At 48.6% G+C, this 23,625-nt stretch overlaps 1 long non-coding RNA gene across 1 annotated transcript; it reads left to right on the plus strand.

Moving 5' to 3' along the window:
* Positions 1–2,364: 2,364 nt before the first annotated feature.
* LOC132248450 (uncharacterized) lies at positions 2,365–11,032 on the plus strand. The gene is made up of 3 exons (XR_009459642.1): positions 2,365–2,425; positions 9,524–9,643; positions 10,260–11,032. It is a non-coding gene; the product is annotated as an uncharacterized LOC132248450 (long non-coding RNA).
* Positions 11,033–23,625: the final 12,593 nt, after the last annotated feature.

Consider the following 23,625-nt stretch of genomic DNA (forward strand, 5'->3'; position numbering starts at 1 on the left):
CTCACAGATGGAGAAAGGGATCTCGGGGTCACAGTGGATCCAAGATGAACATGAGTTGTCAGCGTGACCAAATCATCATCAAAGCTACCCGCACTTTATCCTGCATCAGCAGATGCACGACGAATAGATCCAGGGAGGTGATACCTCCCCTCTATGCGGCATTGGTCAGATCACAGCTGGAGTACTGCATCCAGTTTTGGGCACTGCACTTCAAGAAGGATGCGGATAACCTGGAGAGGGTCCAGAGGGCCACTGGTATGGTTAAGGGTTTGCAGGCCAAGCCCTATGAGGAGAGACTAGAGAACCTGGACCTTTTCAGCCTCCACAAGGGATGGCTGAGAGGTGATCTTGTGGCCACTTACAAAATCATCAGGAGGACGCAGCAAAGGATTGGAGATGCTCTGTTCACCAGGGCACCTTGTGGGGTAACAAGGAACAATGGTCACAAACTGGCAGAGAGCAGATTTAGGCTAGATATCAGGAAAACCATCTTCACGGTAAGGGTGGCCAAAATTTGGAGCAGGCTCTAAGGGAGGGGGTGCTGTCCCCTACCTTGGGGGTCTTTAAGAGGAGACTGGACATGCACCTGACTGGGGTTGTCTGGCCCCACCGCTCTTTCCTGCCTATGCAGGGGGTCGGACTCGATGATCTGTTGAGGTCCCTTCCCACCCGAGCATCGATGAATCTGTGAAAAGCAGAAACTCTGCAATAGCACAGGAGAGTATGTTAAAAACTCCCCAGGCATCCCTGTATCTCAGACATGCAGTGTGCACAAGCGTGTATGTTTGTGTGATGCTGGAGTTGGAGCCTATTATGTCATGGGGGGGGGCACATGACAATGAATCAGTTGATGCTCTGCTGCACCCCTTGCTGTCATCAGTAGCATCCTCCTTCTCCCACAATTTAGTTTAAATAAATATGCTTCATGGGTGTCTGGTTTGGAAAGAACTGGTAACCATTGAGTTACTGGATGCCTGCCCCTTTAAGAGTCTTGAATAAATTAAAAACACTGTCTCAGGATTAAAGCTAAAAAATAAAAATCCTGAGACTTGCATCATTCTTAGCCTGTCCTTATGATGTCTCAGCTTGTGCTGATGGGGGACCAGCCTCAGTGATGCAGGGAGTCTCTTCCCAGTCTGCGTCCCTACCTCATCTTTCTCTCTCAAGCAAGAAGGTGGGTTAAAAAGGGGACAACTTTTCAGAGGTCTCACTAAATTTGTGGGTTGGAGGCAGCTGCCTCAGGTGTGCTGTAAGATCATCTGCTGTGATATATCAGACAAATGGGAGGACTGGGCCAAAAGGAATCTCATGAGGTTCAACAAGGACAAGTGCAAAGTCCTGCACTGAGGAGGAGCAATCCCCTGCACCGGTGCAGGCTGGGGGTGATGGGCTGGGCAGCAGCATTGCAGAAAAGGACCTGAGGGGGACAGGGGACAAGGAGCTGAACAGGAGCCAGCAGTGTGCCCTGGGTGCCAAGAAGGCGACCGGCATCCTGGGCTGCATTGGTAGGAGCATTGCCAGCAGATGGAGGGCAGTGATTCTTTCCCTGTATTTGGCACGGGGGAGGCCACATCTGGAGTCCTGTGTCCAGCTGTGGGCCCCCCACTACAGAAAGGATGTGGACACATTGGAGAGAGGCCAGTGGAGGGCAAGGAAAATGGTTGTGGGGCTGGGGGACAGGACTGGTGAGGAGAGGCTGAGGGAAATGGGCTGATTTAGTCTGCAGAAGAGAAGACTGAGGGGGATTGAATAGCAGCCTTCACCTCCCTGCAGGGGGGCTGCAAAGAGGATGGAGCTGGGCTGATCTCAGTAGGGGCAGATGACAGGACAAGGAGCAATGGGCTCCAGCTGCAGCAAGGGAAGCTGAGGTTGGATATTAGGAAAAACTTTCTCATGAGGAAGGTAGTAAAGCACAAGAACAGGTTACTCAGAGAGGTGGTGGACTCTCCATTCTTGGAGGTGTTGAAAACCCGGGTAGACAAAGCCCTGGCTGGGACGATGTCGTTGGGGCTGGTCCTGCTTGGAGCAGGGGGTTGCACTAGATGTGACCTCCTGAGGTCCCTTCCAGCCCTTGCTGTCTGTGATTGTGTGATTGTAGGACGTGCACACTGTTTGCATTTCAGCTCAGTTCGGAGTCTGTCCCGGCGCAGTCGGTGCACTCCCCAGTGCACTATCTACCCTGTTGTCACAGAGCACGGAGGTGCCCTGCTCCTGAACAGGGGAAAACTGCTAGGGAGGGAGCCCTAGCAGGGACTAAGGAGCCCAGCTGTGGGTTGCCAGGGCAACCAGAGAAGGTCAGCTGACCAGAAGGGGCAGGGCCTGGCCCTTATAAAACCCAGGAGCTGAGGCCAGAAGCAGTTTTCTGCCTGCAGCCAGAGAGGCAGGAGCTCTCTAAGCCACGATGCGAGGAGAAGCCTGACTGCAGGTACGGCTGGACCCGAGCTGAGCAATGTTGTTGTAGCCAGGCGGCCTATGTTGGAGTTATAGCCAGGCGGCTCACGTTTGTGTTGCTGTTTGTTACACCGGTGGTTTGGGTGAGGCTATTAGGGGATGGAGGAGGCCTCATAGGGGACTCACAGCGGAGTGTGAGGACCCCAGCGCCAGCGAGGGCGCAGCATACGGGGTGCATAGACCCCAACCCCAGAGAGGGGGCACGACTGAGAGGCCCCAGTGCGGGCGTGGCGAGCCCCAGGAGAGGGCAGCGAGATTGAGGAGCCCAAGTGTGGGCACGGCAAGCCCCAGGGAGGGGGCAGCATCGTTAGGAAGCCCAAGTGTGGGCATGGCGAGCCCCAGGGAGGGGGCAGCATCGTTAGGAAGCCCAAGTGTGGGCATGGCAAGCCCCGGGGGGGGGGGGGGCAGCATTATTAGGGACAGCCTCATACCTGTCACACCTGTGCTAGGGGCTCCTACTGGAAACGGAAACATTAAGAGTTCACATAAAACATTTTTACATATTTGCCAGAGGGGCTCTTGCTTGGGACTCCCAGCCTTACACAATCTCCTGGACTCTCCCACAAAGCCAACCTGGGTGTTATTCCTCCAGTGGGTGAGCCCCTGGCTCCTTCGACTCTGAGACTTGGCCCTTTGGTCCCGGACCCCCTTTGGCCCCCCGTGCCCCAAATTCAGGGTCCTTTCACTTCCTGCCTCGGCTCCTACAGGCAGACTACCTCTTCAAGGGGATCGAGATAACCCCTGCTTCCCCCATGCACAAGCTAGTTAGGGAAACTGAGGCATGCAACATTATTATAACATGAGCACATTTAAAACAGAAATAGTTCAGCAAAATCATAGTGTGCCACATCTCTCTAACCTGCAATACTGCTGTGAGCCTTCCAGAGCATCCCCACTGGGCTGCAGTTAACAGGAAGGTACCAAGACCTGTCATTAGTGATGGTCAGATGACTGTTGTCCAAACAGGTATTTTTTTGTTTTCTGGCTCCTGATGATTTTTGTGTTTTTAACTCCATTTTGGGATTTTGCAGTTTTATTTCTGAAACTGTTATTGCCTTTTGGAATTTTTTGCTACCTATCTTATTTTTTCATTATTACTTTCCAGAGCTTGTCCATGGTAGTTTTGCTCCTGCAATGTTATATGATGATGTGACAGGTGAAGTGGTTGGTTTCAGTTTATTACTGATAGAGCATTTCCAATCTGAATCGTTAGGAGAAGCTGCTGTTAGCAGAGATTGAAGCATCTCCTTTTCTAGATCCCGTCATCTGTCTGCTGCTGTGAAATGGTTTGAAACAGATGTTGAGAGGTTGACATTGCTCTCAGACCAGCTCTGCTTGTCACCCACGCGGCAGTGCGCGCCTGCACATCTCCGGCCTAATGGCCATCCCTTTGTGTGTGAGCTGTGCTCGCGGCCAGGGCCAGAGTGAACCCACCATACTGCTGGCCTTGGCACTGAATTAGAGACCAGGCCTTATCTCTTCTTCTCCAAGCATTCATCCCCTTCTATATTAGATGGGAATTATTGGCTTCCTCTTCCCATCTTCCCTTCCCTTCCCTTCCACCATCCAGTCTTATGGTCCCTCTATGCCAGGAGAGTCATAAAACCCATTATATTCATATAGCATAAGGCTGGAAGGGACCTTGGAAGATCATTGGGTGCAGCCCCATGCACGAAGCAGGAAAGATAACTGGGGGCAGGTGACCCAGCAAGGTGACATCTAGTCTCCTCTTGAAGATATGACACGGTATGATCTGGCCCTTCATGCACGGAAGGGTTATTGCATTTCAAACTGGTGTTAACTAGCCAAGAGTATCCTGAAAAGAAATTTGGAGGCACTGAAAATGCTCCTGATTGCAAAGCCCTAGCCAGGAGAGCTCGCTCCCGATCAATTTTCTGAAGAGCCGCCGTCCTGCCGAGTGTATACGTGGGGAGCAGCTGCCGAGTACAGCACGGTGCAGACGGAGAACAGAGCAGGCAAAGTTAATCCAGTGAAAATGCCAGCTCAGATCTCTTGGCTAAAAAGATGTTATTGCACACAGAGGATTGCAAGTGTCTGAGGGTGAAAACAGACCGGAAGACAAACGATTCCCACCTGCCCTTAGAAAATGTCATTGTCAGCTGTGCAAGAAGCTTCTGTAAGGTTAACAGCAGAGTCGGAAGGAAGACAAACACGGTTCCTAATGCAGATCTTTTCTTTTTTCTTAAATTAAACTGACTCTGAAGCCAACACTAGCGAGAGGAGCGAGGGGAAGAAACGCACACCAGGTTGCAGCAGTCCTGGTGCACGAGCCAGATGAGGAATGGCAAGGCTGTTCCTAACCATCCTTTGAGTTCCTTTCGTTTCTTGTTTGTCCTGGTCTCTCTTTACCTGCATCTTTTCTTCCCGGTCTCCTCTTCTGGCTTCATCAAGGATCTGCACCTGGGTTTAGAGAACATGTTTTTTCTTAAGCTTTGTTTGCATAAAAGTTTCTTATAAAAGCGTGTTCACTGATACACGCCCTGCCGTTTTTCTGTTGGGAAGGAGGAATCTTCCACCAGGAAGGTGATATACTTGTGATGAGAGGCATCATTATGCAAATGTTTGTACCTTTACACGACAGCTTTAAAAGACCAACAACAGCAAAGGAAAAATAGGTATGTCCCATAAAATTTGGGGTCTTACACAAGAGGTAGAGCAGTGTAACAAGACATGTTATAGTCTCGCCATCGAGCGTTAGCTCTAATTGTTGCCCGGTGGGGATACACATTAGGAACTCCCCCCCCAAGATCCTTAAAACTATTTTTACTTCTGTGTCGAGGTACTTAAAGGAAGAAAATTAGGTGGAGATGAATGGTTCATTGCTGCTATAGAGAGAGGACCGTGAAGAGGAGACTTTTTAAAAATGGAAAACAGTACAAACCATCAAGGTGTCAGTGCCTTGCACATCAGCCGTTCGGAAATAGCTGCTAACAACTCCAGTTCGTCTTCCCCTTGCTGGAGAGGTTGAGCACCGTCTCCTTCCTGTCCATGTGTGTGCATATGTGCATACGTATACCTTGATAGTGTTTGAGGTGATAACGGACCGTGAGAATCTTCTCTCATCTTCTGCATAACACAGGCTGCTTCATGTCACTAATTTATCCCTGCAGGGAGCTCAGTCACTGCTAGCAAATGCATCTGCAGCTCCTGGCCTCTGCTCTGCAGCAAATGGGTCTCAGTCGGTGTGCAGCTCTCGTCCGTGTGACTCTCCTGGCGCCTGCTCCTGCCTCCCTGCCCATGCAGCCAGTCCCTCAACTTCAAGACCCAGGGTTGACTTCGGCTCGCCTCCGGATATCTGCCTCTGGTAACCCCCTGGGCCCCGGTTTGATTTTGGCTTGCCTCCTGGCTATTGATGCTCTAACCATTAGGTTGAATGGCTCTGTGGATCCTGACAGCATCTTGCAGAAAGGCATACAGTCTAAACTGGAAGCCATCAAGAGATGGAGACTCCACAACTCCCATTAGCTTCTTCCCATGCCTTTTGTACATATGTAGTAGAATAAAAACCAATAGTGGTAAGGTAGCAAATTGGAAAGTGAACAGGAAGAAAGACAGAGCATGCAACAAGGCTGGCATCTGAGTTACCAGTCACCCATCTTAGAAAAGTGCATGAGCTGAATGAACAATTAGATAGTAGGGACCTTCCTTTCACCCGAGGAAACCATCCTTCATCCACTTTTGTCTCCATTGCTATACACACGTCTCATATCCATCGGTTTTATCTTGCTCAAAATTCTGGACCCTCGATATCCATCGCTCCCGAAAAGCTCACGGTTTTACTCCGATTCGTGCCTTAAACATATTGTAATTTCCATCAGAGCATTATCCTGCTATCTCTGTGGCTCTCGTTAGTCTCTTGCGGCAGGTCCTTTCATTTTAAAGTACCCCAGACAGGTCTTCCAAGCCGGTCTGAAGTCACCTGTTTATTATTTGGCAGAAATCACATGACAGTGTTGTATCACAGTCACCTATTCATGAAGGCATTCCCTTTCAAAGTCTACCTGTCCCTCCTGACACCCTGTTAAAACATAGGCCTCAAAGGGGAGGTGGATAGAATAGCCCATCTTCTTATTTTATGCATCCATTTGGCCTAATTTCTTTGCACACTAGTTTTGTTGGTTTTTGGCCTTACGTATTTGTTTAATAGATACAACTTCAATGCACTCCTTAGATAATTTGCCTACATGTGCATCTTTTTTTTGGTTACAGGCTAGCTTGGATTGCCTTTACCACACAGACCTTAGGGTGCCCACGCGTGAGCACGGAGGCTGCTCCGACACACTGGGCTTGCAGTGCATCGGAGCAAAGTTAATTAATCGAGTCTGCTGGAGTGTGGTGATTACCGCGCTCTGACAACCTCTGGCATCTCGTGTATCAGTGTCCTAGTGCTTAAAAATGGCTTGGGGTGTGTGTGTGTGTGTGTGTGTGTGTGTGTGTGTGTGTGTGTGTGTGTGTGTGTGTGCGCATGCGCATACGTGCTTGAACTAAAGCTTGTTGAACGTGCTTTCGTTCAAGTGCCCCTGGCCCCATGGGGATGCTGATACGCAAGACACAGCCGCACGCGGCGGCACTCTCGCAGCTTCTCTAATGAAAGTGCCTCCCTCCCGCAGGGCACGTGTACAAGTGCCCTAGAGTACAGGGCTCTACACAACACGTGTGTCTATTCAGACCCCCGAGATCCCTAAGAGTGTAGTTAGCTGTGTTTGTCTGAATTCAAGTAGAAGGCCAAGTAGATTTGCACCTTATAGACTAGCCAGATAGATAAGCGCAGCTAGACTTAGAGTGAGCCAGAGCTAAATGTGTATATATGTGCAGAAACACATGTATCCATACGCACATCCTTTCGCACGTCTGATGAAGTGAGCCCTAGTCAACCAGTTCCCAGTCCCATTAACATGTCCTTTGTTGATGCTGTTGTGCAAGTACACGGTATTTTGTCAAATATCCTACAAAAAGTTTGAGTTGCGTCTGCTTGTAGTCTCAGGTTCGTCTGACAACATCTGTCTTTTTGTTAAACCACATTGATTGGCACTAATTATATTCCTGTCCTTTAATTCTTTATTCACTGAATCCCAAATCAGCTTTTCTACTAATTTGCCTGGATTGATGTCAGGCTAATCAACCTATCATTACCTGCATCCTGCTTGCCCCTTTGAATAACGGCATAACTTTACCACTACGCCGGTCTGGTGGAATTTTCCTGGGATTTCAAGAGTTATTAGAAATTAAATTAGATCACCCAAGCCAGCTCTTTAAGGACTTGTGGGTACAAGTTCTCCACACCTGCTAATTTAAGGTTATTTATCCCTAGGCAGTTGAATGCCCTGTGTCTTTGAGGCCTGGGCATGGCACTTCTGTCCATTTGTTTTGGCCTCCCTTGGCTCCAGTCTTTTATGATCGTCTTGTGACAATACAGCCTCATCCTGCTCTTTCAGATATGCAACAGAAATATTTATTGAACGCTCCTGGCTTCCCTACACAATCATTAACAGTCTTGCCATCCCCATTTGGTAATGAGCCCAGACCACTTCTAAAATGTCTTTTGTTCCTAATATATTTATAGAACTCCTTTTTCTTCTCCTTAGCCTTGCCAGCCATGGCTATTCCCCTGATGTTTTAAGCTTCCCTGATTAGTTTTCTGCACTTTATAACTTCTGATTTATATTGATTGCTGTTTATTTCCCACTTCTGTGCGTGTGTCAAGCTGTAAATCTATTAAGCCTTATAAAGAAGCCAAGATTTAAGGCATGTTTCTGGGGTCAGTATGGAGAAGACCGTCCCCCGAGCTCTCCAGTGCACCGCAGCCTCGTGGGCTGCCAGAAGAGTAACACCAGTGGTCCCTAATTTAGCATAACACATGGAAACGAGTTCACAGGTGGCTTGTCCACTTTGAGGGGTGGATCTGAGGTGGGGGGTGTGGGTGCAGCTACCCCCACTTCTGCTGCTGCCGCTGTCCCGGGTTGACCCAGGCACAGGAGGAGCCCTACGGTGGCTCCTGTCCTGCTCCAGCCACACATTGCAGGGACCCTTGATGCAGGGAGCCGGGCTTGGCTGGAGACAGAGTTGGGGAGATGGGGGTGCACCCCCCATGTCTGTCCCACTTCTGAAACGCCTGCAGCCCTTCCACCTGTGACCATTTCGGCCTGTTGTACAGAACGACTGGTAGCACATGTTCTTGGCAGCGCTTCTGGGTTTTTTTTCTTCAGATTACTCACCCGTGCCTTTCCTGGAGGACATTAGAATATGCAAATGCACCCTTTCCTCATTAGTCAGGGAATCGCACGCCGAGGATCTCTTTGTGAAGTAGGAAATTCTTGACATCAATCAAAATTCCACATTATGGGTCTGGCGCTCGGCCAGATTTCAGCAGGTTTCCGTTTCTGCTTGCTCTATAATTGTACTGACAATGTATTGCAGGTGTAAGATATCTCTCTTGGATCTCTAACTATCTGATTCGAGGGCACAAGCAGGTAGCAAGGAGCCTAATTGGTATCTGTTATGTTAGTCCACAAGAGATCAGAGCTGAAAACTGGGTTAGCCTAGTGTGCAGGGAGAAATTTAGATTAACGCTATCTTTGACGTATTTGTAACGGATATGAGGTGCTTGGTGAGGAGCATTTATCTGTGACCAAAATGGGTTTATGCATTGGATTTGTGAGGCGGTGCATTGGAGAGATGATAGGGAGAAGACGGTTTCATGATAATTATCCATAAATACCTTCATAAGAGCAGTGATTGAGAGCCATTGAGGCAGAATGGATCCTACTGCTACCACCATGAAGCCCCCAACGTGGTGGGATTCCCTTATATTATCCAGGGAGCTGACTATAGCACTATGTGGAAGATGAACTAAACTGGACCTCAGGATCTCCAGGGCTTGGTAAGAAAGCACAAGTAGTGTCCGGGGGGCTTCTCTCTGCATTTAAAGCAATAATCTGCTTTAGCAAGTAGTGAAGAGTCAAACTGGAGGAGTCGTGATGTGCATACGGGGTGTTTTGTAGTGAAATAATCGTCTTGCCTCTAAAGGTTTCTTTCACTTGTCCTGCGCTAGGAGCACTAGGGCACATTTACAGAAGTGATCACTACAGAAAAAACGAGACAAACATTATGTGCCGCAGTCTGAGAAGGAAGCAGACATATCCCACGCCTTAAAAAAAATAGCTATTGGAAGGTGAGTGATTGTGTCTTCATAGCAAACCAGTTTGGAAAATGAGCATTGTCTTGTCAACTAGAAGGCTTTTGATGTCTTTGCAATACCATGTGCTTGCAAATATGAGCTTTGCTATCTGCAGGTACAATAAAAGGACACACAAGAGAGAGAGCCACAGAAGGTGATGTATATATATTATTCCTAGACACACAATTTTTAAATATAGATTTTTTTCAATGATACTGTTCATTTGAAACAGATGATGATCTAACATTTCTTTTAGCATTTAATGTCGTGGCCTTCTCATTCATTAAATCCCGCGAACATACCAGAAAATTTATCTAGCAAATGGCTTCTGCTCCCTGCAAGAACCTGTGTGGAGTGTCCAATATTTAAATCTGAAATCCAATTATCTCTGCATAGAACTTGGGAAGATTATGGTTGAAGACAACCAGAGATGACTTTCTGTTTAGCTTTAATAAGGAATTAAATTGATTTTTGTATGAAAAGAAGTAGATCTTGGTTGATGTAGTCTGCCTTCAGCTGCAGTATCAATAAATGGTAGGTCAAGAAAATAAATCAACATTAAGAGCACAAAATAAATCCACTCCATTAACGAAATCATTTCTTCCCATAGTTCTTCCATTTTAGGTTTGCAACCCAGCATTTCAACTTCTCGCAAAGCACAGCCTCTCGGCAAGTTGGCAGGGTTCGGCGGTCTGACCAGCTCTCCCGCTCGCCACGCGCGAGTGTCTACATTTATGTTCAGTTACTGAATGCAGAATTGAGAGCCTCAATTGTCAGGAAAGGTGACGGGTGGGGAGCATCGCGCTCAGAGCAAGGTGCAAATGACCTTAACATAAGAGAGAGGAAAACTGAATACTATATTTTGTGCTGTGCGTGTCATCCTTAGCGTTGGCTTGGACGAGTGGGAAGAGCCGCATGAAGTAGGATGCTCTACTTGGAAACCTGTAATGGTGCGACGGCATCTTGGACATTTGGGTTGCTTCAGATGCCTTGTTTTGCATCTGGATCTTCCATTTGCAGCCCGACAAGAGCAGCAGGCAGGGTTTCGTCTTGAAGTCTGCAAAGTGGTGCATTTCCTGAGACAATATCCGCTCCAAGGCCAGGCCTCTTGCCCCAAGCATGCCCCCAGGGGAGCACATGTGCTGGGATATCTGGCCTGTGGAGCCACAGCGTTGGTATTGCCATGCGTGTTTCCCTTCGGAAAGAGGATGCTTGGCGCGTGCATTCTTGTACGCTCCTACAAAGACCAAATCAGCCGTGCAGGGGCTTGCTGACATCTGTTTCTCTGCAATAATCCTATGCTACGTACTAATAAAACCCACCGTGCTTCAAATCCACCAGGAGAAATGCTGCTTATTACTGCAGACAAATGCGCTTCCTTCCCGTTCGCTGTTCTCCTCCTGTAAAACTTGAAGTATTTGAAAGAAACTCTGTTCGTCAGCTTGTCTGGAAAGAGATTGATTTGCATCTGTTAGCTTCATAGTAACGTAGCAGAACAGGACTGCTGTGCGGCAAGATTTATACTCAGGTCTGTGCTTAAGATAATAGAGTTAGCACGGAGCAACATTTTTGATACGTTGCATTAGTTAAACATGTGCAGATGTACAAGTAATAATTAATTACCTAGGAATGTGTTTGCTGATTGAAGCAAGGGAAGTTAAACATACAAATCTCATTAGCAAGAGCCGAGTGAATAATTCAGACCAAATAATTTACTTGACCATTTCTTATCTTTTTTCCCCGTTCAAAAATTCTCTTTGAAGAGATCAGAGCTTAAGTGTGCTAATTAATTTAAAATCACAGTAGTTTTTAAGGCCTTGTTGCAAGTTGCACTTAGGATGTGTGAACTGCACTTAAAATGTGAGTGTCTGTGCCTTCAAGTGGTAAAGCATATGTTAAGTGCAATCATGTCTTAATGGAGTTAAGACTTTTTGGGGAGGAGCATTTCCACATCGTATTAAGTATTAGGTGTTCAGTTATCATCTGACCGCTCCATGGAGATACCCACTTAGCTTGCTGGTTGTCAGTCCCAGCCCAGGCACTACACTGGTGTCTTGAACTGTGTCCAGCGAGGTCCCGCACTGTTGCACGTTACACGTCTTCCCTCTCCTTGCACGCTACACCTGGAGATTGTAGTAAGTGTTACCATGAAACTACTCAGAACACGTCCTAACTTTTATGTGGCATGATAACACTTACTATGCTTGAAATAAAAAATGTGCTGGGTGTCCTGGTTAACAGAGCCTGGGGTGTGTATGGGCTTCTTTGGAGGATCTCTTGATAGATCACTGCGAGCATTCAGGGTTCACACTGCTATGACTGGCTGCCTTAGGGGTACAGAGTTGCTCTCCTCCAGCTAGGGAACTCTTTAAGGCCTATCACTGTGAGCTCCCCTTGGGGGAGTTGCAATACATCTATGCACCTTGGGGTGTGTCTACATATGCATTAATGCACCTTTTCTAACGCATACTAAATTTAGTACCTCCAACGTGAGGTATGAAATTAATGAGCATTAGGCTGCACTAATGTGCAGTAGTGCATTTGCATTTTTTTTAGTGATGCTTCATGTTCAGTAGACTATCTTACTGTGCTTTAGCGTAATGTCATTTTTTTACATGTGCAGTAAAAAAGTCTACTGTGCTTGTAGACGCGCCCCAAAAGCCTTGGTGCACTTTCCTGACGGCAATCTTGTGCACTGGAAGCTGGAAACCTTAATTTCCATACGCTGTCCACGTGCCTGCCTGCATACAGTCCACACTGTGCCACAGACTGCAAACCTTAGGGTGCCCTTGCATACTCCCCATCTGAGACCTGGGTCAGAAGCTCCAGGGTTTAAAGCTGGGACTCTGGTCTGGGACAGAGAGGTTAATGGACAGGGCAAAGCTCTCGTTTCTTTTCTCTTTTCCTTTGAAGGCTACTGTTATAGTCCCATGGGGGGGCACGCAAGCCAACTGGGTTAGGTACAGAGTTGGCTAAAGAACTGCAAGCAGAGGGCAAATCAATCCATGGATCCATTTCACAGGTTTCAGGTGGGCTCCCACAGAGGTCTGCTTCGGGTGAGTGCTGCTGAACACTGCTTATGGATGATTTGGAGGCTGGAACCAAGAGCTTCTGATCAGGTTGGCATGTGGAGGCGGTAGTTTTACTCAAGATGGGCAAGCAGGGCACCAGCTTCGGGTCCTGATATGATAGAGCGGGATGCAAGACCAGTGGCTGGCCAGGCTGGCCACCCAGGGTGCAGGGATTTCCTGATACGCATCTGGGGAGGGCTTGCAAATCCCTTGAGGGATAGCAGTGCAATTCACCATCGGAGACTGCGGGGCAGGCACGGACAATAACGCGCAGTTCACAAAGACCTATGTAACATGCTTCAGGTGGGTAAAAAAACCCAAATGCGCGTACACAGACCTGGGGATAATGGTGAGAAGGATCTGGAGGTTGTGGTGCATTGACAAATGCAGTCTTGCAAAGAAAGCAAATGTAGACATTACCTTACAGGCTGGCTTTGCCCCGAGGGGCCTCCTTAACTGGTCCCTTAAATGTAGACTCGGTCTTTAAATGGGCTGGTGAGCTTGCTGCTTCAGAGGCTGGCTTTGCTGTCAGGGCCTCTTCATCTGGTCCTTTGGACACAAACTCAGCCTTTGCTCCCACAAAACAAACACGTGAGCGCACTCATGTCCCTTCTCCAGGTTGCAGGAAAGGCCCTTTCGTTCTGATCCTTTCCTGGTAACAAGCATCTCTGGTTTGAGTCCGCGTCTTGCTTGTGCACGACGTCTTGCCCCTAGTACTTGCTCCCTGCCCTCCCTCGGGGGCTTTCCCTGCCAGTGAGTATTCCCCGTGTAGCTGGGCTGCTGCAACAGGGCTGTCTGCCCCCTCTTAAAAGGCCAGACCACCATGATACACAGCTGTACAAAGAAAGGTGGAGAAAAGAAGACGAATGGGTGGTATGATAACACTTTTCAAACCTGTTCTCCTTTGCCACAGAAGTAAGGACAAAAGGAGTTTACATAGCAGCAGAACAGTTGGATTAAATCTCAGGAAAACCTTCCTAATGAAGGGACTGTAGACACTGGGAGAAGCTGCTTAGGGGAGCTGTGACATCTTCACGAGAGGTTTTTCAAGAAGAGGCACGGTGGGCATCTGTCTGGGATGGCTTAGGAAGAAGATTTAGACAGTGTTGGACAAGGTGGTCCTGGGGGATCCTTCCAGCCCTATGGTTCTTCAAGCAGCTGGATCTTGTTAGGCTTAGAAAAAGAGAGCGAGCACATGGTTTGATGCCAGAAGATCAAAATATCTCCTGACAACATGGGCTGTGGGTGGAAGGAGCTGTCTGCAATGACTGTGAGTGAAGGAGGGATAAGAAGCTCTTGTATTGTTAGAAACCTGAGCAAATTTAGGCACGCTGGATCTAGGGTTGTTTCGACTCTCCTGTCATAGGGAGGTAGAGACACGTTATCCTGAGTCTGGAACACGTGGCTTTGGGGCTTTCATTTTGCTCTTCGTCCGGAAAGAGGAATGCTAGGGTTTCTTATGGCTAGAGACCCAGAATCCGTCGGACATCTACAGCTATGTCTCAGATAAAGGGGAGGAGGAAGGACCACATGGATATATATCAGGGCTGTCCAACTTCTAAGTGACTTGAGGGCTGCACGCCCTGCAGGTTGCATCAGCATAAGCCCTTGGGTGTGCGAGCAATTCCTCCCACGTGGCATCACAAGCCCTTGGGCATTGTAGACCCACCTGCACCTCCCCAGCCACAGACCCTTCCTCACTGCACTGCACTGCACTGCACAGCTGCCCTGGGCGGTGTCCCCCCCAGCGCCAGGCTGTGCCACGCTGCTCCACCCCGGCCTGCCCCCGAGCAGGGGCAAGAAGCAGAAGTCAGGAAGGGATGGGGAGCCCACAGCCCCTCGCTGCTACCACAGCTGGACTACTGAGGTGAGCAGCATCCGGGTGGGGAACTAACCCCTCCTGGGCTGCGCGGGGCTTGTCTGGACATCCCTGACACTGATGGGACGTTTTCACTGGGGAGCCAGTGATGCCAGGACTTTGGGAGCTGCGGTTGTTCTGGTTTGTGTATTCTGGCTGCGTGGATTGTGGGCCTCCAAGAAGGGGCAGAGCAGGGGTAGTATCTGCAAAATTAAATAGGGCCCTATTTCTTTATACTTATAGTTTCTAGGGTCAGAAGGGACCTGAAGTCTGACCCCCTGCCCTGGGCAGGAATGAGTGCTGGGATTGTAACATCCCATCCATCTAAGAGAGTGGGCTGTGAGCATCCCAAAGGATTTATCTGCCATCCCTGTGCTATTCCCAGAGTCTGAAATGCTCCAGTTGAACCGTAACGTTCATTAGCATCGGAGCACAGCGCAATCTTAGGTTAAAATTAACAACTTCCCCCCTCCACCCAGTTTATCTTCTTTCCCTTTAAAAAGTGTGCAGCCAGCTAGCTCGCATCTCGCGTCACAGGGGATTGGAGTTTGTGAGTTCCTCAACTCCCAGGCATCTGGGAATTGCACCCATTTTACTGAATTCAGAGCTTGTCCAACAGGCCAGTGGCTGGATTCTTAATATATAGGATCACGGTCATATATGATTAAAACATATCTTAAAGCTTGGGAACAACCCTTTAATATTTTTATAAACTGAATTGAAATTAAATATTAAGTCATAGAAACAAAATCCCTAATGCACAAGTATGCCAAATGGTACAACAGACTCTGTTTTGTAATCGTGGAGAGATTAAATTGTGAATTCTTAAATATGCACTTTGTAACTGCAAAGCTATTTTCTAGGGGCTCGGACCCATCTGGACAAAGATGGAAAGGGTGGAGCATTTAAGGCAAAGTCAGCTTGGAAATACTTTTACTGCGAGCCCCGATTTTTTTATTTTTTATTTATTTATTGTTTCAGTCTGGATCTATTTTGGTGTAAAATAGGTTGGCTCGGCTATCTGGCCAAAGGCTGAGATTCGAACAGTGCCTGGCTCTGCAAACACGGTGCAGCACTGAAGAAGGTAATTCGTTTCTGAATTTTGTTTATGCTTTGAATTGCCCTTTCTCCAAACAGCAGGAAAGTCTCCAGTCTCATAAAACCAGCGTTTTTACTTGTGACTGAAGCATCTAGTCAAGCCCCAAATGTATTTCTCATTCTCTGTTCTTGTTCCTGTAGCAGCTGGGGGGTGGCGTGCGTGTGTGTGTGTGTGCGTGTTGGGGGGGCAGGCTTGTATTATTTTGTTTTAAATTCTCCAGCAAGCTTATCCTTTTTCACTATTGCAAAATCCTTGCACAGTCCTTATCTTGATGGATTTCCAGGGGTGCAGGGAGAGGAGAAATGTTACTTTCTCTACTCCTGTTTCTCTCGACTTGGTTGGTCTCGTGGAAGTCCTGTGTCGGGGCCCCAGATCCATCACCCAGGATCCAATTTTTGTTCTAGACTATTTTTCATGGGTTAACTGTGTTAAAAAATGTGTGTTCAACACTGGCTGAGAGCTGATAGATGAATAAAAAGCTGTCCTAATTCATAATAAAACACATGTGATATATAGGAAGGGGTTAAGTATGGCAACGGTTCCAAGTAAAATAGACACTAGCTCCTCAGAGAGCTGATTTTCAGGGCTGAGGCTTAGATGCACCTAAAAGTGCAGTTCTGTAAGTAATGCTCCAGGAATAGTTTGTACTTGAACTTCAAAGCAGTCTGAAGTGCTGAATTGGTAGCCAGATACGGGACTTTCGTTCATAAGATGCTGCTTTCTAGTTAACTTGAAGCTGGGTTGCACTGGAGAGAGGAAGGTTTTATACTTCAGTAAGTCCCAGGGCTTTGGAAATCCGTAGCTTGCAAGCAGTTGCTCTTTCTTTATTAAGAGCTTGCACAGCACTGCAGCTCGATATGGGACTTATGGTTGGAGACACCATAAACATTCCCGTAACTCCCACAGCAGCGGCTGCAAACCCTGCATTATGCTTTTCTGCGTGTCTTGACATCATCAAGGGCATCACCAACGGGTAGCGGTTCAGCCTATTACGCTATCGCTGCTGTGAGAGAAACCAGTCTGAGCACCCATCTACATGAGCGGCGCGACTTCATTGTGTCTCATGACTCTAATGCACGGAGCAGTCCGAGGAGAGAGGTAATTGCATTCAATTCCCATTACAATCGGTGCCACGGAAACCAGTTAAATTTATGATTTGATTTGATAGATCATTAATTAAAGAAAAAGAAAAAAAAATAACCTGGGCAAAGAACTATTTGCATTTGTGTTGTCTGCATGGGAGAAATGAATAATTCAGGCCTGCTTCCGCTGGGTGCATGAGCTAGCCTTCGCCTTCTCTAGCCAGGGTTTATGGAGAGTGGAGGAGTCCAGTGGCAGAGCCAGCCCTCCTCGTGGCCCTTTTTAATGCCAGTGTGCAGTTCAGTAATGCCAAGGACAGACCCTTTTGCAGCAGGAATTGCCTTTTCATTGAGCAAGAATGGAGAAAGTCTGAGAAGTTTTATGCAGTTCTGGGTCAGCACCGCTGCCAGTGCCGTCCTCCCCGTGCTGCTGGCCCTTTCCTTCCTTCCTTCCCTTGCCCTCAGCCATCTGCTTTTCTCTTTTGGTCGTGGCATTACCTGCAGTTATTTTGCTCAAGACTCCAATGTAATGTAGACACGTCCTCAGACCCCGGTGCCGGCAGCTTGCTGGTGCACCCAATCCAGATGTAAACCTGATTACCTGGTGCTGCTGTCCCTGTTAGTCTGGAATTGCTGCTGGGGCCATGGAAACCATCTCAACTTCTGATGGGACTTTGTCATTGGCAATCCCTCAGTTCCAGGATGATCCCTACCACGGCTCATTGATGGGTCTTGAGTTGACTTTAGAGTCCAGTCCTTGAGCCACAGACCCATCTGCAGACATTACAGGTCTTCCTGCAGGGATGGGCAGACTGGGATTCCTCTCCTTTTCCTTCCTTCACCCTCTCGACTCTGCTTCAAGGGCAAGACCCTTTATCTCGAAACGAGCGGCTGCGTGGGTGAGGTTGTGGCACCCTTGGAGTCGGCCAGCAGCCAGCTCCTCCCAAATCTTGGTGATGGCATCCGTTTTCTTGAGTTCTGCCTTCGGTGAGTCCTTGTAGCATTTCCTCTAGCCACATGAGATCTCAGGCCATTACTAAGCTGGGAGTAGACGAGGAGACTTGTCCTCGTGGGGAACGAGTGCAACTAATAGCATTGCAGCAAAGCAGGCAGCCTACCCCGCAACCAGCCAGCGTTCACGAATCCCCTGACACGCAGCAGGAAGAAAGCCCAAGCCAAACTCGACGCTGAGCCCATGCCGCTGAGAAGATGCAGCCCTAATGCCCGTGGTCCGGCGGAGCCTGCTTGGAGTCTCCATCCCCATCTCTCGCGCTGAGCTGCGGGCAAAGCTTTGTTGTCTCGTGCCAGGCAATCTTGTTCCTGGCTTTTCAGCTCTGGGTCATTAAGGTTTCACAGCGATTCTGCTACCTTTGGTAGGGTGTCCCTTCTTCGGGTAGAGAGCCTCGTCCAGCTCCGGAGGGGGAAGGCCATACCCACGTCTCACTTCTGCTGGGCTTAACGAATGGTCCGGACGAGGTAAGGGGAGGTTGGGACCATACAATCCCCCCCACCTTTCTCTCAAATCCAGTCTGGAGTTAGTTGCACGAGGAAGCTCCGACAACAGCAGAGAGATTGGAGTGGGACGGGGCTTTCTGAAACGATGCTGCGCTGCTCAGCGTCATTATCTGGGGCCTGCCATGTCCTGGACACCTCGAAGGAGAAGATAAGCGCATGACTTCCTTTTTGCTCGATGTAACTCAAGTTTCCTAACTGAAGCCGAATTGCCCTTACCAAGGGACTGCACGTGCGAGCTGTAAGAAGGAGAGGTAAATTGGATATGCTGTTGAAATGAATCCATGTCCATGGCCACTTGGCTGTAAAATTACCAAGCAAATATCTCTTTACCTACTGAGAGGTGAGCGCATTTCTCCATTTGCTGTGCTCACTGGAGGCAGCTTAATGGCACTTCCCTCGTTTCCTGCTTTAGTCATGATGGGGTTACTAGTTTCTGGAATTAGCATTTTGTTTCCCAGATGGCCCCTAGTCCACTCTCCATCATTATTATTCTGCAGCTAGGAACATTACACGGCACTCCTCGGGCTCAGAGGATTCAAGGCTAAAGCACATAAAATTACTTTCCAGTGACACTCGTTGTTTGGATTTGTATTCGCGTGCCCGTCAATCACCATTTAGACTTCTGCGCTCACTGTACCAACTGGCTTGGAGTACATCATCCTTCATCATTCCTGTTTAAGGTAGTCAGGAGATTTTTGGCTACTTTGTTTCCTCCAAATTAACCAAAGATACATGGTAAGTGCATTAGCATTTCCAAATTTATCCTTGAGATCATTATTTCTCAGGCAGTGTACTGATGGCGGGTGAAAGGAACTGGTATCAGAGTCTCTGGGGAATAAGGGAGTTGTTTAATGACTTGATTAAACAACCTTCATGGCTTTTTTCCCCCTCCATAAAGAGTTGGCTACATACCAAAGGACTAAGAAAAAGCTAATGTGGTACAAATATTTATAAAAATAAAAATGAAATAGCTTGGCAATGACTGTCTGGGAAATCAAATTTCAATGCCTATATAAAATGATGGAACAAATGAGAGGAAAATGTATACTGATTTAGGACATGTGGAAAATAAGTAGTGTGAGTTCATAGAATCATAGGATCCTAGAAGTCGGGTCTGAAGGGACCTTGTAGATCTTCAAGTCCAAACCCCTGCCTGGGCAAGAGAGAAACTGGGCTCAAGTGACCCCAGCCAGGTAGGCATCAAGCCGCTTCTTAAAGACCCCCAGGGTAGGAGCCAGCACCACTTCCCTTGGAAGTCGGTTCCAGATCCTAGCCGCCCTGACTGTGAAGTAGTTCCTAATCTAAACCTAGTCTCCAACAACTTGTGGCCGTTATTCCTTGTTATCCCGGGCGGCGCTGGGGGAAACAAGGTCTCCCCCAAACCCTTCTGGTCCCCCCTAGTGAGTTTATAGACAGTCACCAGGTCCCCCCTCAGCCTGCTCTTGTGAAGGCTGAACAGGTTCAGGTCCCGTAGTCTCTCATCGTAGGGCCTGCCCTGCTGTCCCCGGATCATGCGGGTGGCCTCCTCTGGACCCTCTCTATGTTGTCCACATCCCTCCTGAAGTGCGGTGCCCAGAACTGGACACAGTACTCCAGCTGTGGCCTGACCAGTGTCACGTAGAGGGGGAGGATCACCTCCTTGGCCCTGCTTGAGATGTACCTGTGGATGCACGATAGGGTCCGGTTGGCCTTGCCGACCGTGCCCTCGCACAGTCGGCCCATGTTCATCTTGGAGTCAATGATGACTCCAAGATCCCTTTCTGCCTCCGTGCTCTCAAGAAGGGAGTTTCCCATCTTACAAGTGTGCTGCTGGTTACTACTGCCCACGTGCAGCACCCTACACTTGTCCGTATTGAAATGTATCCTGTTTTTGTTAGCCCACCCTTGCAACCTATCCAGGTCTTGCTGCAGTCTTTCCCTCCCTGCTAGCGTGCCCACCTCACCCCACATTTTGGTATCATCAGCAAATTTGAACAGGTTGCTTTTCACCCCGGCGTCTAAATCGCTGATAAAGAAATTGAACAGCGTGGTCCCAAGGACCGAGCCCTGGGGGACTCCTCTGCCCACTTCCCCCCAGGTTGAATATGACCTGTCCACCACCACCCTCTGAGTACGACCCTTCAGCCAATTCGCAATCCTTCTGACCATGTAGGCTTCGATGCCACAGTCGCCTAGTTTTTTAATGAGGATGGGGTGGGAGACAGTGTCAAAGGCCTTGCTGAAGTCCAGAAAGACTACATCCACGGCAACACCTGCACCCAATGCTTTTGTGACCTGATCGTAAAAGGCAATCAGGTTGGTCTGACATGACCTGCCCCTAATGAAACCGTGCTGGTTGCCCTTGAGCATCATCCCCAATGCCGGCCCATCACAGATGTGCTCCTTGATGATCTTCTCAAAGAGTTTCCCCAGGATTGAGGTAAGACTGACAGGCCTATAGTTGCCTGGTTCCTCCCTCCTCCCTTTCTTAAAGATGGGGACCACATTGATCATCTTCCAATCATCTGGCACCTGTCCTGAGCACCACGAGTGCTTGTAAAGCCATGCCAAGGGCCCTGCAATAACCCCTGCTAGCTCCCTCAACACCCTGGGGTGGAGAGCATCTGGACCTGCTGATTTGAACACATCCAGCCCCTCCAGAAGCACTCTAACCCAGTCATTAAAGATGAAACCAGGCCAAACAAACCTGACCATTTTATTGATTTATCTACGTATTTATTTTCAAAAGCGAGATGACATGTGTAATGAGGTTGCTCCTGAAACCGTCTCAGCTTTCTGTAAGTAACTGGATGTGACTTTAATAGCACTGAAAGGCACTGGGATGACACGAGCTTTGGTACAAGTGTAAGTGCGAAGAATCAAATCCAGGGGGGCCAGACACAGCACCCCATGAAGTCTGAGGTTTCCATACCTCGCTCACACCATCTCCCCGGTGGTGGTGGAAAATACCCGTCTCTTCCCACCTCCCTGCTGATAGTGATGTCTATGCAGGTTGTCTTCCTTATGATTGCTGTTGTGTGGATGGAAATAGCTATTAATATACAACACAACCAAACCTCAACTCGCTGACATAACCTGGGCCACATTAAAATAATGATGACATATGTATCTATCTGTCTATATAACTATTTACAACATGGGAGGTGCAAGTTTTTCCCATGCTTTAGGGACCCTCATGGCAGAAACTATTTACCGTTCCCCTAGGGTGGCAACCCTGCACCCCCCCCCGGGGCAGGAGGGTCCCAGTACCTCCTCAGCCCTAGATGGGTCCACCTCGTCCCTTATCCTGTCAGACTCCCCTTTCAGGACCTCCTCCCCTGGGGAGGGGGCCCGTTCACACAGATCCGGGGAGCAGGCTAGGAGGGGTTCCCGGAGCCGTGGGTGCCTTGCCGGGGCTGCCTGGGGCCTTGCCTTCTGCCCTCCATTGGGGCTAAACCTGCCTTGTGCAGGTCCCGACACCCTGGCCTTGCCTTCTGCCTTCCACTGGGGCTCGGGACGCCTCATGCAGGTCCTGAAACCTGGACCTGGACTGCTGGACCTCTGCCATGCCCCGCTGGTGCCTTCTGGGTTCCTCGGCCTCATGTCAGGGACGGGGTTGCAAACCCGAGCAGCATGGCACTGCTCCCAGGGTTTGGGACACCGCACACCACCACGTGCACCGAATCCTCAGCCACATGCCAAGGGTAGAAGATTCAGGCCGCCCCATGCACCGCTTTATGCAGTGAGATCCCGGGACCCGAGCTGCCTCCTGCAGCTCTCAGGGTCGTCCCCATGCACCAGGCTGTGCATCATGCGGGAGCCCAGCAGGCTCTCCCTGCTCCCAAGACCAAGGCTCCAGTGGAGGATCCTTCAGTGGTATCTTCAGGAGCCTAGGGCAGCTCTCCCCAGCTTTTCTCGGCTCTGCTATTTTTGAGTCCCTTGCCGTGTCTGTCCTGCACGCACTCCTTTTATACACTTCGAGGCTCCGCCCCTAAAGTCCAGCCAACCTGCTGTGCTGCAGTCTACAATCAGGTCCGGGAGCTCCTCTCCCCCTCCCTTCAGGAAAGGGGCGGCACCTGCTTCCTCTAGCTTGTTCCTGATTGGTGGATTGGCTCCACCAATCGGAAGTAAGGATTCTCGAGCCAGGACGCGTTGGAGCTCAGTCGGGCGAGTCTGTCACACTAAGAATATCTGTACTCTTTTGTATGTTGTCTATGGGAAGCTGTTTTAAATTCTTTATTGCTGATCATCACGTTGCTGCGATCTGTGCATTGAAAGCTGGTTCTCTCCCATCAGAGAAGCGAATCCAAATGTCAGCATAGGAATTTCTCAGCAATTTCTGTACTCGAATATAGCAACATGCCAGAAGTCGTTTGCAATGGGTATATTGCCTTTGGTATATGGCAAGACTAGATCTGGCAATCACACTTCCAATTTCTGCCCATCCCTTTGGATAAATTTTTTTTTTAAATTTGACCAATTTTACATTCTCATTTGTTTCTTCTGAGGGTTATAAACTCTATAGGTGAAGATTTTTGTTGGCCTAGCAACCAGGACTGAGGGATGTGAGCAGCCTTTTGCATGTGCTGTCCTGTAAACTGTTTAGTTTCTTTGTCTGGTCTGTCTCAATGCTCTTCAGCATGGTTCAGTGCAACGTCCCAAGAACTGCATTGCATGTGGATCAATAAGACAGTAGCATGACCGTATCCTTCTAAAGAAATTATAAACAGGGGCTAAGTCTTAAAACCCTAGGCTGGAAGGGACCTCAGGAGGTCACATCTAGTCCAACCCCCTGCTCAAAGCAGGACCAGCCCCACCTACATCATTCCAGTGTCATCCCGTCTTGAAAACAAGATGGACCCTGCCTTATGGTCCCTGCCAGAGTCTTCATAAGGGTGAATTTTGTGTCGGTGTTCACTTTTGCCATATCTGAGACAAAAGCCAAACTCCAAAAGCTTAAGCAGGTGGGCAAGGGAGGTAGACAAAGGACCAGAGAAAACCTCCACCCCAGATTTCTCAGACAATGAGCATACATGACATTACACTTCCTGTAGATGTATCAATCAGTTATACCAATGTGAAGGTGTATGGTATGACTGGAGAGTAGCAAGGGCTCTATAAGAACTAAAGAAAGAAGGGGGTAGGGGCTCAGGACAGTGGTCCGGACAGCTGCAGATCTGCTAGTCTGGCATTGATAGGATGCAAAGCTTTTAGACTCCGAAGTGAAAGAAGGAACAATTGGAGATGTGGTAAATGCAAAATGGCTTTACAAAGGAGTAGTAATGTGCACCGGACTAACCTAGTAATTTATTGATTTATTTATTATAAGTGATTTTCTAGGCTAGGGGAATAGAGCAATCTAGCTGGACTTGAGT

The sequence above is a fragment of the Alligator mississippiensis genome, chromosome 2 (genome assembly GCF_030867095.1).
Source record: "Alligator mississippiensis isolate rAllMis1 chromosome 2, rAllMis1, whole genome shotgun sequence".
Classification (NCBI taxonomy): domain Eukaryota; kingdom Metazoa; phylum Chordata; order Crocodylia; family Alligatoridae; genus Alligator; species Alligator mississippiensis.